Source organism: Phyllobates terribilis, unplaced genomic scaffold (assembly GCF_046119375.1).
Source record: "Phyllobates terribilis strain yellow unplaced genomic scaffold, ASM4611937v1 Scaffold_1__5_contigs__length_1240528914, whole genome shotgun sequence".
Taxonomy (NCBI): domain Eukaryota; kingdom Metazoa; phylum Chordata; class Amphibia; order Anura; family Dendrobatidae; genus Phyllobates; species Phyllobates terribilis.
The window spans coordinates 323,893,101-323,907,634 of record NW_027362761.1 but is presented as its reverse complement, the minus strand read 5'-3'; the positions used below and the strand labels follow the sequence as shown (position 1 = coordinate 323,907,634).

Here is a 14,534-nt window from a genome sequence, read left to right as displayed (position 1 = left end):
TGATTTTTTCATTGAAGACAAATTAAATGATGAGAATAGTACCAAAGAATTTGTGATTGCAATCATTTTCAGGAAGAAACTGAGTATTATCTGACAGAATTGCAGGGGTGCCAATACTTTTGGCCAGCACTGTATATATATATATACATTACCGTTCAAAAGTTTGGCAATTTTGTGTTTTCCATGACAACTCATACTTTTATTTATCAAATGAGTTGCAAAATGAATAGAAAATATAGTCCAGACAATGACAAGGTTAGAAATAATGATTTTTATTTGAAAGAATAATTTTCTCCTTCAAACTTTAAAAGAATGCTCCCTTTGCAGCAATTACAGCATTGCAGATCTTTGGCATTCTAGCTGTTAATTTGCTCAGGTAATCTTGAGAAATTTCACCCCATGCTTCCTGAAGCCCCTCCCACAAGTTGGATTAGCTTGATGGGCACATTTTGCATACCATACGGTCAAGCTGCTCCCACAACAGCTCAATGGGGTTGAGATCTGGTAACTGCTCTGGCCACTCCATTACAGATAGAATACCAGCCACCTGCTTCTTCCCTAAATAGTTCATGCATAATTTGGAGGTGTGCTTTGGGTCATTGTCCTGTTGTAGGATGAAATTGGCTCCAATTAAGCTCTGTCCACAGGGTATGGCATGGCATTGCAAAATGGAGTGATAGCCTTCTTTATTCAAAATCCCATTTACCTTGTACAAATCTCCCACTTTACCAGCACCAAAGCAACCCCAGACCATCACATTACCTCCACCATGCTTGACAGATGGCGTCAGGCACTCTTCCAGCATCTTTTCAGTTGTTCTGCGTCTCACAAATGTTCTTCTGTGTGATCCAAACACCTCAAACTTTGATTCATCTGTCCATGAAACTTTTTTCCAATCTTCCTCTGTCCAATATCTGTGTTCTTTTGCCCATATTAATCTTTTCCTTTTATTAGCCAGTCTATGGCTTTTTTTTTGCCACTTTGCCCTGAAAGGCCAGCATCCCGGAGTTGCCTCTTCACTGTAGACGTTGACACTGGCATTTTGCATGTACTATTTAATGAAGCTGCCAGTTGAAGAGCTGTGAGGCATGGATTTCTAAAACTAGAGACTCTAATGTACTTGTCTTGTTGCTCAGTTGTGCAGCGGGGCCTACCACTTCTCTTTCTACTCTGGTTAGAGCCTGTTTGTGCTCTCCTCTGAAGGGAGTAGTACACACCATTGTAGGAAATCTTCAGTTTTTTGGCAATCTCTCGTATGGAATAACCTTCATTTCTAAGAAAAAGAATAGACTGTCAAGTTTCACATGAAAGTTCTCTTTTTCTGGCCATTTTGAGAGTTTCATAGAACAAACAAATGTAATGCTCCAGATTCTCAACTAGCTCAAAGGAAGGTCAATTTTATAGCTTCTCAAATCAGCTAAACCGTTTTCAGCTGGGCTAACATACTTGTGCAAGGGTTTTCTAGGGTTTTCTAAACATTAGCCTTCTTACACAGTTAGAAAACACAATGTACCATTAAAACACTGGAGTGGTGGTTGTTGGAAATGGACCTCTATACACCTATGTAGATATTGCAATAAAAACAAGACATTTGCAGCTAGAATAGTCATTTACCACATTAACAATGTATAGTGTGTATTTCTGATTCATTTAATGTCAGCTTCATTGAAAAAAATGTGCTTTTCTTTCAAAAATAATGACATTTCTAAATGACCCCAAACTTTTGAACGGTAGTGTATATATATTTCTCTGCGGTATCTGTGCATCATGAATCGTGGTATGTGTTAAAGGGGCCCACTGAGACTCTTTTGCCCAGGGCCCATAAAACCTGGAGCCGGCCCTGACCAGGAACAAAACAGTAACAATGCAGAGACATGTCAAGAATCTGCAGAACTAATCATATGCTAATTATTTGCAAGTCAAATTTATGTATGAGATAGCCAAGTTAATTGTTTATAAATTGATGGCAGTCTCACGTTCGAAGCAGTAGTGGATGTTGAGATACAGTCATGCTCATCATGATTGCTACCCATGAAGTTTAAGTACATAATGTGGAATATCTCCTGAAAAAAACAAATCAAGTGAAACAGTTTTTTGTATAGAGCACTCGTGTTAAATACAAAAGAGCAAATGATAAACAATAATATAAAACAAAAAACAATGGGAGGGAAAAATAGGAAACCTAAAGCTTGCTGTGTCACTGGTATTGGCATCCTTTATATTAATTTAGTATGGAAACACATTTTGACTCTCCTTTGGTAAATCACAAAAGAGATTCACCTGTGAATAATTGTCGGTGCCCATGTGTCATTAATTAGACAATGAATGATGACTTCACTGTTTTAAAAAGCCACATGGTAGGCCCTGCTCCTTTGTGACAATGGTGAAGGCAAAAGAGCTGTCTGAGGACATCAGAACTGCTATTATTAACAAACACAAGAGTTCCAAAGGGTATAATGACGCGCCCCCTCGGCCTGTGCTGTGCAGGGGAACCCGGAACCGGGCCTGTTGTAGGATGCTGGGGGTTGTAGTCTCCGTGTGGCGGTGACCCGGTCCGTGCCCAGGGTGGTCAAACCGGTGGCAGTCTATTTGTATTGTAATAAGTGTCCGACTACGCCACCCGTGGATTGCGGTCAGTGGGGACCGCCGCTGCGCTGCAGACCACTGAGGCTGATGTTGTTTGCGCAGCTGAGTATGGGATGACTCCCCACGGGAGAAGTATTGCCTCAGGGCAGCTAATGTGGATGATGGTGGTGATGGTGTGAGCGTCCCAGGACTTATGGTGCTGGTGCGGCGAGGAATCACAGAGACGTGCAGTTGCAGTTTTCAAAGCTTTACTCACGGTTGTTATTCTGGTCACTTGTGCACATGAGGGACCGCCTGAGCCATGCTGCGTTCACCAGGCAAGGGACTCGGTCAACTCCCAGGCAATTCCAGAGTGTGGTTCAGAGCTCCCCTCTCTTCCTTTCTACTGGCCGTCCCCACCAGGGACCCACCTTTGTCCAGCTTCCTCGGGCCTTCTGTTGGCGAAACCTCTCTCCGGTTTCCCTGACCCTATACGGTATGCCTTTCTGGTGGATGTAGTGAGGGGTCGCACCAAGATGTGGTCACAACCTCCGGTTTTGGCTGAGGATTAGTCGCCTCCACCTATTCGGGTTCCGGTACCCTGCTCTGCCAACCCTTCACCCTGTATCTCCTGGGCATATGGGGTTCCTTCTGCCTTCGTGTCTCTGGGCCTTTCTCTGTGTTCCTTGCTTCCTTTCTCCTCTGTTCCAGTTCCTTTCCTACTTTCCTTTCTCTTCCTTCTTCTCTCTCTCTCTCTCAGGCTCCAGCCTCCTGACAAGGCCCGCCTGCAGAGCAGAGCCCATGCAGGGGCTCTGCTTCCTGTCTTCTCTTCAGACTGTCTCCACTGAACTGGCTACTGTCCTAAGATGGTGCCCACCTTATATACCTCCTTCTGACACCCGAGCCCAGGTGACTAGCAACCAATGGGCTCCTACCTATGCCCAGAGACCTACCCCTATCTGCTCCTACACCACTGGGTATTCCACCCCCTCCCCACTCCAGCCAGGAACAGATGCTGTCGTGCCTGCACTTCTGTCTAGTGGGAGCACCGTTGAGCTGTTCCTCGGAAATGGGGTGTGTGTGGTGCATGCAGCTTACTGAGCCCTGGTCCACACTCCATCCTTACCCGGGAGTGGAATAGCACACCTCTGGACTGAGGTGCAATACCCCTGTAGCAGCCGAGCCCTCGGGGTGCTACAATAAGGCCATCTCCAAAGACCTCGGTATCCCAGTTTCAGCAGTGTGCAATGTTATTAAGAAGTTTGCCAAGCATGGAACTGTCAAGAACCTCCCTGGATGTGGGGGAAAGAGGAAAATTGACAAGAGATGTCTTCGAAGGTTGGTGTGAATGGTGGAAAAAACACCATGTCAAATATCCAAAGACCTGAACGCCAACTTGGAACAGACTAGGGGTCTTGGTTTCAACAATTACCTTACGCCGCATACTAAACCAAGCAGAGCTTTATGGGCAAAGGCCACTGAAGAAACCACTGCCGAAGAAAAGACATAAAAGGGAACGACTGATCTTTGCCAAAGAGTACCTTGACAAACCACAATCCTTCTGGGAAAATGTTCTGTGGACAGATGAAACAAAAATAGAGTTTTTTGTCAACAGTTTGCTTACACTATAAAAGAGGGTCAAAGTTGCCTCCTAAATTGCTAAGAGTGATTGCTCTAAGACATTGAAACTGCATTACTGCAATGAAAAAATAAGAAAGTGCTACAAAATGTACACATTAAATATTTCAACATTTTTTTCTGTAATATTAACATGAAAAATTACAGTAAAGGAAAGCACTTAGCACATAGATTGGCCAATATATGTGTACCCAATAACCAGCATTAAGGTGTCTTTCATTGTTGGGTTCCTGTCCTGTTTTGTCACCTCTCCTGGGCTGATAGCTGGTCCACTCCTAACCCATAAATTTTAGGCTAACTACTTAAAATCACCTGAGACTGATGGGGCAGGGAGTGCACATGCCAAAAAGAGAATTAGAAACAAATATTGAAAATGGTCACCACATCCTAACTAATGTGAACAGGAGCCAACAAAAAAATATCAAACTATAAAAAAGGGATCCTGTTCACATTAGTTAGGATGTGCTGGCCATTTTCACTATTATACTTGGGCTATGGTAAAGGATGTACCATGGACGACGATTAGAAAAAAATAATAATCGTAAATGTGGATTTCAATACAAAGTATTCAAAACCATAGATGTATTAGTAGAAATTTAGATTGTCATGTTTATTGGGCATTTCAGTGTTATGATTTCTTTTGATCATATTTTGAGACCTTTAATACTTTTCTGGCTGTAACTTGGCAAGAAATACATTTCTCAAGACTGAATTTTATATGAGATGTAAATGTACACTTCACTGGGTTTATTTGTTGTAACATGAAACTTATAAGAAGCTTAATTTCTCTAAGATATGTATACCATGTTTGGTATAAATAAACTAATGCAATGATTTTAACCATATTGTTGAAAATGTATGGCATTTTGGAAAAATAGCACAGGGACTGAAAACTTTAATGCAGATACCTATTTTAGCATTTATTGTCTTTGAAAGGAGAAAGGAGAAATATAGCTTTTAGCGCAACTAAAACTATAAAAAAGTGCAAACTTCAAGAATTTTATACATTTTTTTTTACATACATTAAACCTCCAAAACCCTGTTATGAGAGCTCAACATGGAAAATAAGTTTCTAAAAATGTATCTTTTGGTAGATTAAGCATGCAATAGACACTTTGTGACCTGGAACCATACAGTACATTATTAAATGATTTACTAGAATATGTTCCTTTTAATATTACCTCTTTGTGTTATGACCTCATTTTCAGCATGAAGTCTTAAAACTATTAAGATACATTGAATGGTCACTTTATTAGAGACACCTGCCCTTTTATGTTTGAAACTTTCCTGTATAAAAATCAGACATGTGACCACAGATTGCAGCATAAAATGAAGTGAGCATGTTTCTCATTGATCATTTTCACTGAAATCAAGAGATCAAAGTGACCTTGAATTAAGCATGATCATTAGTGCTAAGCTAACATGAGCAAGTATTTAAAAAACTGCCAAACTTGTGGTGATTTACCATTTCATAAGTTTTACAGAATTTATTGAGAATGATTTGATCAAGGAAAAAGATCTGTCAAAAGTTAATACTGTTGGCATAGAAATATTTGCCATCAAAAGGGGTCAGAGGAGAACAGTCAAGTAAAATGCAGCTAAGTACAATACTGGTTCTCCTACGAATATGTCCGAATGCAGAATTCCTACAGATGGGATATAACTAGATATGAGCTGATTATTTGAAATTCAAATTCTCTTTCTTTGCCAAATTTAACTCAAAACTTCAATTTGCATAGAATAAATTTGCCGTGAATTGCAATACTGGAAAGCTTCTAATTACTTGGAAAATATGTGTATAACACTCTTGGATTTTCCAAGGAGGGAGGAGAGAAAGAGAGAGAAAGCGAGAGAGATACTCTTAGTTTCAGTATGATATGTATAATCCATGGTGAATCTGGAGATGGAATCCAATTCTGCCGCACCAACGTTTGGCCTTGTGCCTGGCTGGGCTACACTGGGACTCACAGATCTCTGATAACTCAAGTACTGGCCACCACCGTACAAGGTAGAAGAATCCATTCTATAAACTATGATAGACAATGTGGTGCCATAGTTGTAGGGCATTATGGTGAAGCCTGTACACCATACAAGATATCATTAGCTTGCTCTTTAATGCTTCAGCAATGTGAGAAATGGAGTTGGACATGTTTTTCTTGTCTCTCGTGAATTGAATCTCAAAGTGTTTGAATTTCAGGTATTTAGACTTGATGTTGATCCTCTGAGGATCGATCTCTAGCTATAACAGCAGATGCCTTGTTTGCATACCATTACTATCTAAAGAAAGCAGAAACGCAAGTCTCCAGTGGGCAAAAAAGCACAAACAATTGAATCACTGAGCAGTGGAAAAACATTACCTGGTCAAATGAATTCAGTTTTTTGTTGCATTACGCTGATGTAAGGAGCAGAAGTTCGGGTGAAGTTCGGGTAAACTGCATGAATTAAAATTGTGGGGTGTCAACAGTTCAGGCTCATACAGATGGACTAATGCTGTGGGGATAGCTTTCTTGGCACTCCGTAGGTCTTATGATACTTATTGATAGGCATTTGGACAGTAGTGCTTATACCAAATAAATACAAAGTAAAGCATTGTACAATAGGACCCAACATTATTTATCTATATATATATTTATATATACAGTACAGACCAAAAGTTTGGACACACCTTCTCATTTAAAGATTTTTAGGTATTTTCATGACTATGAAAGTTGTACATTCACAATGAAGGCATCAAAACTATGCATTAACACATGTGGAATTATATACTTAACAAAAAAGTGTGAACCAACTGAAAATATGTCTTATATTCTAGGTCCTTCAAAGTAGCCACCTTTTGCTTTGATGACTGCTTTGCACACTCTTGGCATTCTCTTGATGAGCTTCAAGAGGTAGTCACTGGAAATGGTCTTCCAACAATCTTGAAGGAGTTCCTAGAGATGCTTAGCACTTGTTGGCCCTTTTGCCTTCACTCTGTGGTCCAGCTCACCCCAAACCATCTCGATTGGGTTCAGGTCTCTTGACTGTGGAGGCCAGGTCTTCTGGCGTAGCACCCCATCACTCTCCTTCTTGGTCAAATAGCCCTTACACAGCCTGGAGGTGTGTTTGGGGTCATTGTCCTTTTGAAAAATAAATGATGGTCCAACTAAACGCAGACCGGATGGAATAGCATGCCGCTGCAAGATGCTGTGGTAGCCATGCTGGTTCAGTATGCCTTCAATTTTGAAAAAATCCCCAACAGTGTCACCAGCAAAGCACCCCCACACCATCACACCTCCTCCTCCATGCTTCACGGTGGGAACCAGGCATGTAGAGTCCATCCGTTCACCTTTTCTGCGTTGCACAAAGACACGGTGGTTGGAACCAAAGATCTCAAATTTGGGCTCATCAGACCAAAGCGCAGATTTCCACTGGTTTAATGTCCATTCCTTGTATTCTTTAGCCCAAACAAGTCTCTTCTGCTTGTTGCCTGTCCTTAGCAGTGGTTTCCTAGCAGCTATTTTACCATGAAGGCCTGCTGCACAAAGTCTCCTCTTAACAGTTGTTGAAGAGATGTGTCTGCTGCTAGAACTCTGAGTGGCATTAACCTGGTCTCTAATCTGAGCTGCTGTTAACCTGCGATTTCTGAGGCTGGTGATTCGGATAAACTTATCCTCAGAAGCAGAGGTGACTCTTGGTCTTCCTTTCCTGGGGCGGTCCTCATGTGAGCCAGTTTCTTTGTAGCGCTTGATGGTTTTTGCAACTGCACTTGGGGACACTTTCAAAGTTTTCCCAATTTTTCGCACTGACTGACCTTCATTTCTTAAAGTAATGATAGCCACTCGTTTTTCTTTACTTAGCTGCTTTTTTTCTTGCCATAATACAAATTCTAACAGTCTATTCAGTAGGACTATCAGCTGTGTATCCACCTGCCTTCTGCACAACACAACTGATGGTCCCAACCCCATTTATAAGGCAAGAAATCCCACTTATTAAACCTGACAGGGCACACCTGTGAAGTGAAAACCATTTCCGGTGACTACCTCTTGAAGCTCATCAAGAGTATGGTTTGGGGTGAGCTGGACCACAGAGTGAAGGCAAAAGGGCCAACAAGCGCTAAGCATCTCTGGGAACTCCTTCAAGATTGTTGGAAGACCATTCCCAGTGACTACCTCTTGAAGCTCATCAAGAGAATGCCAAGAGTGTGCAAAGCAGTCATCAAAGCAAAAGGTGGCTACTTTGAAGAACCTAGAATATAAGACATATTTTCAGTTGTTTCACACTTTTTTGTTAAGTATATAATCCCACATGTGTTAATTCATAGTTTTGATGCCTTCAGTGTGAATGTACAATTTTCATAGTCATGAAAATACAGAAAAATCTTTAAATGAGAAGGTGTGTCCAAACTTTTGGTCTGTACTGTATATATATATATATATATATATATATAAATATATATATATATATATATATACACACACACACGACGGTGCATCTCACTAAATTAGAATATCATCAAAAAGTTAATTTATTTCAGTGCTTCAATACAAACAGTGAAACTCATATATTATATAGAGTCATTACAAGCAGAATGATGTATTTCAAGTGTTTAATTTTGTTAATGTTGATGATTATGGCTTACAGCCAATGAAAACACAAAACTCATTATCTCAGTAAATTAGAATACTTTATAACAAAAGCTTGAAAAATGTTTTTAAAATCTGAAATATTGGCCTACTGAAATGTATGTTCAGTAAATGTACTGAATACTTGGTCAGGGCTCCTTTTGCATCAATTACTACATCAATGCAGCGTGGCATGCAGGTGATCAGCCTGTGGCACTGTTGAGGTGTTATGGAAGCCCAGGTTGCTTTGATATCTGCCTTCAGCTCATCAGCATTGTTGGGTCTGGTGTCTCTCATCTTCCTTTTGACAATATCCCATAGATTCTCTATAGGATTAAGGTCAGGTGAGTTTGCTTGCCAATCAAGCTCAGTGATACTGTTGTTTTTAAACCAGGTATTGGTACTTTTGGCAGTGTGGACATGTGCCAAGTTCTGCTGGAGAACGCGCTGACTTTGGTGTTGATAAAACACAGTGGACCTACACCAGCAGATGACATGGCTCACCAAACCATCACTGATTGTGGAAACTTCACACTAGACCTCAAGCAGCTTGGATTGTGTGCCTCTCCACTCTTCCTCCAGACTCTGGGACCTTGATTTCCAAGTTAAAATTTGAACTCTGGGACCTTGTGGAGTGTGTAAATGACTGCCTTCTGGACATCTGTCAAGTCAGCAGTCTTCCCCATGATCGTGGAGCCTACTGAAACAGACTAAGGGACCTACTTAAATGCTTAGGAAGCCTTTGCAGGTATTTTTTGTTAATTATTTTAATTTACTGAGATAATGACTTGTATATTTTCATTGGCTGTATGCCATAATCATCAACATTAACAGAAATAAACAGTTGAAATAGATCACTCTGTTTGTAATGACTCTATATAATATATTAGTTTCACTTTTTGTATTGAAGAACTGAAATAAATTAACTTTTTGATGATATTCTAATTTTGTGAGAAGCACTTGTATATACAGTATATGCATACATACATAGTGAGGGATAGCAAAAAGGTTTAAGTTCTAATAATAATAGAAATATGTTGCTTTTTTATAAAGAAAAATATAACTACTTTTATGTCTCATAATTCAAGGTGTACAGTACAGAGGTATACATCTCATTTATCAAATATAGTTCTGACTTTAGCCTATAGTAGAAGAAATATATCACTAAACAAAAATATATAGAAGTGCAGTTCCAAGCACTACCCAAGCAGACATTAGATATTATGACCATAAAAAAACTACTTAGAGTAATCAGAAAAATAATCCAAAAATAATGAGCAAATTCATAGCTTTATTAAAGACACCAAAATGATAGGAGAAAATAAAAAACATGGAAGGACAAGGCATGAATAAAAGCCATACAATTGCATTACAAATAGGAGGCCTAGGGACATCAACGGGATGAACCAACCATGGTCTTATTAAATAAAGTGATAATTAAGTAAGTATATAAAGTGCAAGTGCACAAAGAGTTACCGTATATACTCGAGTATAAGCCGACCGGAATATAAGACGAGGCACCTAATTTTATCACAAAAAACTGGGAAAATGTATTGACTCGAGTATAAGCCTAGGGTGGGAAATGCAGCAGCTACTGGTAAATTTCCCCATCCTGATAAGCATTGCCCACTCATCACCAATCCTGGTCTGCATGGCCCCCTCATCACCAATCCTGGTATGCATGGCCTCCTCATCCCTAATCCTGGTATGCATTGCCCCCTCACCCCCAATCCTGGCATGTATTGCCCCCTCATCCCCAATCCCGGTATGCATGGCCCCCTCATCCCCAATCATGGTATGCATGGCCCTCCTATCCTAGTATGCATGGCCCCCTCATCCCCAATCCTGGAATGCATGGCCCTCCCATCACTGCACACATGAAAAAAATAAACACTTCTAAACACTTCTGCTCCAGCACTGCGTCCTGTTCTGCCAGCAGCTGATCTCAGCATCTGAGCAGCGCATGACGTCACTGCCATGCACTCTCAGATGCTGAGATGAGTTGCGGGGATATTCAATCCAAATTCGCCAAACGTTACCGATTTTCCCGAATTTAACAAATTTTGCCTGCCTTTCCAATCACGAATCCGAATGTGCCACATTCGTGTCAAACTTAAGTTTGGAGATCAGATTTCAAACTTATTCGCTCATCACTGCTTACAATGGACTCAGTGACATTCATTATGTGTGAAGGAAAGGAAACTTAGATGTCAGTATAGGAAAGGGTTCTTTACTGGTGTTGAGCGAGCATGCTCGACACTGCTCGGTACTCGCCCTAGCATCTCACTACTCGGAATGTTCCACCGAGCATTTTCAGGTTACTCGGGCGGTAGCTCGGGTCTCCGCCCTGCATGTTTGGTGCTCTTTACAGAGTCAATGAACATGCAGGGATTGCCAGCCAGTCACTGTAATGCCGCAGCCATTTTGGTTGTGGGCATTACAGTGATTGGCTGGCCGCACAGCGTCACCTCGAGTATTTAAAACTGGGCGCCGCCATCTTGGACACTGTCGCTCCGGATCAGACAGTGTAGGGAGAGTGCTGCTGAGCTAGGGGAAGATTTATACTGCGAAATAGGTAGTGTAGGGTCTCTAAAGCCTGCAAAATCAAACAAACAGTTCTTCTGAGGACTAATATCCATCCCAGATATCAGGCAGGCAGGCAGGCAGGCTGTATAGGAGACGCAGGGGTTATACCAACAAACACTGCATTACAGTCCTGTGTGCTTCTGCTGCTCAAATTGCTAGACTAAGGCTGTGTGCCCACGATGCATTTTTTAAGCGTTTCCGCAGCGGCAAAAGCGCTGCAGAAATGCTTAAAAAACACATGGTAGAAGGCTTGCCATGCTCCCCAATGATAATCCGCATGTGCTGTGCACATGCTGCGGAAATTTCCGCTGCGGATTATCATTGCGGAAAAAAACGCAGCACTACCAATTATTTTGCGGAAGCGCTGCGTTTTCGCCGCCATTGACTTGCATTGGAACTCATGGATTCCGCATCACTGTATATGTAGATGAGCAATCCATGCGTTTCAATGTGCGGATGGTACCCAGGTCTAGAGGAGAGGAGACTCTCCTCTGGAACCGGGTACCATAGAAACTGTGAAAAACAGAATAAAATAAAAAATAAATTTATATTTACCTTCTGATGGCCAACGGTGTGCTTTTCTTCGCTTGCCGGCAGCTCGCGATGGACTGGAGGACCTGCGCTGACGTCATAGTCATGTGACGGGTCACGTGATGCTGACGTCGGCTGGCCCTTCAGTGTACCGCGATCTGTCGACAAGGGAGAACGGAGGGAAGCAAGACTCTGGGGGCCATCAGAAAGTAGGTATAGATTTATTTTTTTATTTTTAAACATTCTTTACGGTCACACTATATAAATCCATGCCGTTTGCATTGATTTATATAGTGTGACCAAGTTGTCAAGCACTTTCCAAGTGATGCTAAAATCGCTTGGAAAGCGCTTGTCAACCCGCATGCAGAAATGCATGTGAAGAATGCTTCACATCCGCATGTCCCTGGCAGGAAAAACGCATGCACAATCCGCATGCGTTTTTTCTGCCAGGGGAGATGCAGAAACTCTCAGGAAAAATCCGGAGCATTTCTGTATCGTGAGCACATAGCCTTAGCCCCAGGTCTCAGGGGCCAGGAAAAATCCTTTTTTTTTCATCTAAATCCTCTTCCTGTTTTTTTTCCTCAGTCAGACTGTACAAATATCTGTCTTATTAACCTTTTGGTATTCCCCCCCCAAAAAAAAAAAATTGAGTGTGTCTGTGAGTGTTCAGACACAAATATATCGGTTTAAAAGAGTCTGGTTTCGGCCAGATAACTAAAACTGTGGTTTTGCAGTTCCACGGTTCAAATCTCTGTATTATCCACTTTTTTGCCTTTTTTCCATAAAAAAAAACAGTTTGAGTGTCTCGCTGACTGTTCAGACACGAATATATCTATGACAGCACTATTAGTACAGACAAAATATTAGTGTTCATATGTCCACCATACTAATTATACCCCTATAAATATGACATAAGAACTATGATATTGTAAAACGTAGCATTTATTGTTAGAATCGATAAAAGTCACATAAAATGTCTCAAAAGGGAAAAGAACTACATAACATAAAAAAGTCAGACTAGGGGATACAGACAAAAATTATAGTCAGTAAAACATCTCAAAAATACCACATACATTTCTTGACCTCTGACAAATATTGTTAGGGAAAATGCACAACTACCTAATGGATATATGATTATACATCTTGGATGGTACTGAAAGGAGATAATAAGAGAATATATATATAAAGTGCATAGTGCATAGGACCCCTCCCTCAACTCTTCTCCATAGACCTCAAAAAAGCTATATTTGTCATGAATATGGTGTTTGTGATTACCAACAGAAATGTCATAAGTTGCACGGGTCATGAAGATGCATCGTAATAGGTATAGCTCACCCCTGAGTACTGACCAGATCCAATGCGCGTTTCGCCTCTGGCTTTGACATCCTCGTCAAAACCAGAGGCGAAACGCGCTTTAGATCTGGTCAGTACTCAGGGGTGAGCTATACCTATTACCATGCATCTTCATTTCATCTTTCCATGTACCATTGTGATCTGTGGCACTTGCTTTGACCCGTGCAACTAATGACATTTCTGTTGGTAATCACAAACACCATATTCATGACAAATATAGCTTTTTTGAGGTCTATGCAGAAGAGTTGAGGGAGGGGTCCTATGCACTATGCACTTAATATATATACTCTCTTATTATCTCCTTTCCGTGCCATCCAAGATATATAATCATATATGCATTAGGTAGTTGTGCATTTTCCCTAACAATATTTGTCAGAGGTCAAGAAACGTATATGGTATTTTTGGGATGTTTTACTGACTATAATTTTTGTCTGTATCCCCTAGTCTGACTTTTTTCTGTTATGTGGTTCTTTTCCCTTTTGAGACATTTTATGTGACTTTTATCGATTCTAACAATAAATGCTATGTTTTACAATATCATAGTTCTTATGTCATATTTATAGGAGTATAACAAATATATCTATTTAAAAAAGTTTGGTATACGCCAGGAAATTAGAACTGTGGTTTTCCTCTTCCACGGTTCAAATCTGGGTGTTATCCACCTTTTTTCCATAAAAAAAACAGTTTGAGTGTCTCGCTGACTGTTCAGACACAAATATATCTGTTTAAAAGATTCTGGTGTAGGCCAGAGAAATAGAACTGTGGTTTTCTTCTTCCACGGTTCAAACCTGGGTGTAATCCACCTTTTTGCCTTTTTACCATAAAAAAAACAGTTTGAGTGTCTCGCTGACTGTTCAGACACAAATATATCTGTTTAAAAGATTCTGGGGTAGGCCAGAGAAATAGAACTGTGGTGTTCCTCTTCCACAGTTCAAATCTGGGTGTAATCCACCTTTTTGCCTTTTTTCCATAAAAAAAACAGTTTGAGTGTCTCGCTGACTGTTCAGACACAAATATTTCTGTTTAAAAGATTCTGGTGTAGGTCAGAGAAATAGAACTGTGGTTTTCCTCTTCCATGGTTCAAATCTGGGTGTAATCCACCTTTTTGACTTTTTTCCATAAAAAAAACAGTTTGAGTGTCTCGCTGACTGTTCAGACACAAATATATATGTTTAAAAGATTCTGGGGTAGGCCAGAGAAATAGAACTGTGGTTTTCCGCTTCCATGGTTCAAATCTGGGTGTAATCCACCATTTTGCCT

General features: G+C 40.7%; 1 long non-coding RNA gene across 1 annotated transcript in view; it reads left to right on the top strand.

The window, feature by feature from the left end:
• Positions 1-6,078: 6,078 nt before the first annotated feature.
• The window catches only part of LOC141167148 (uncharacterized), a 34,235-nt gene continuing 25,779 nt past the window's right edge, over positions 6,079-14,534 (top strand). Inside the window, exon 1 of the long non-coding RNA XR_012251404.1 lies at positions 6,079-6,211. This is a non-coding gene — a long non-coding RNA (uncharacterized lncRNA). The remainder of the gene's footprint in view (positions 6,212-14,534) is intronic.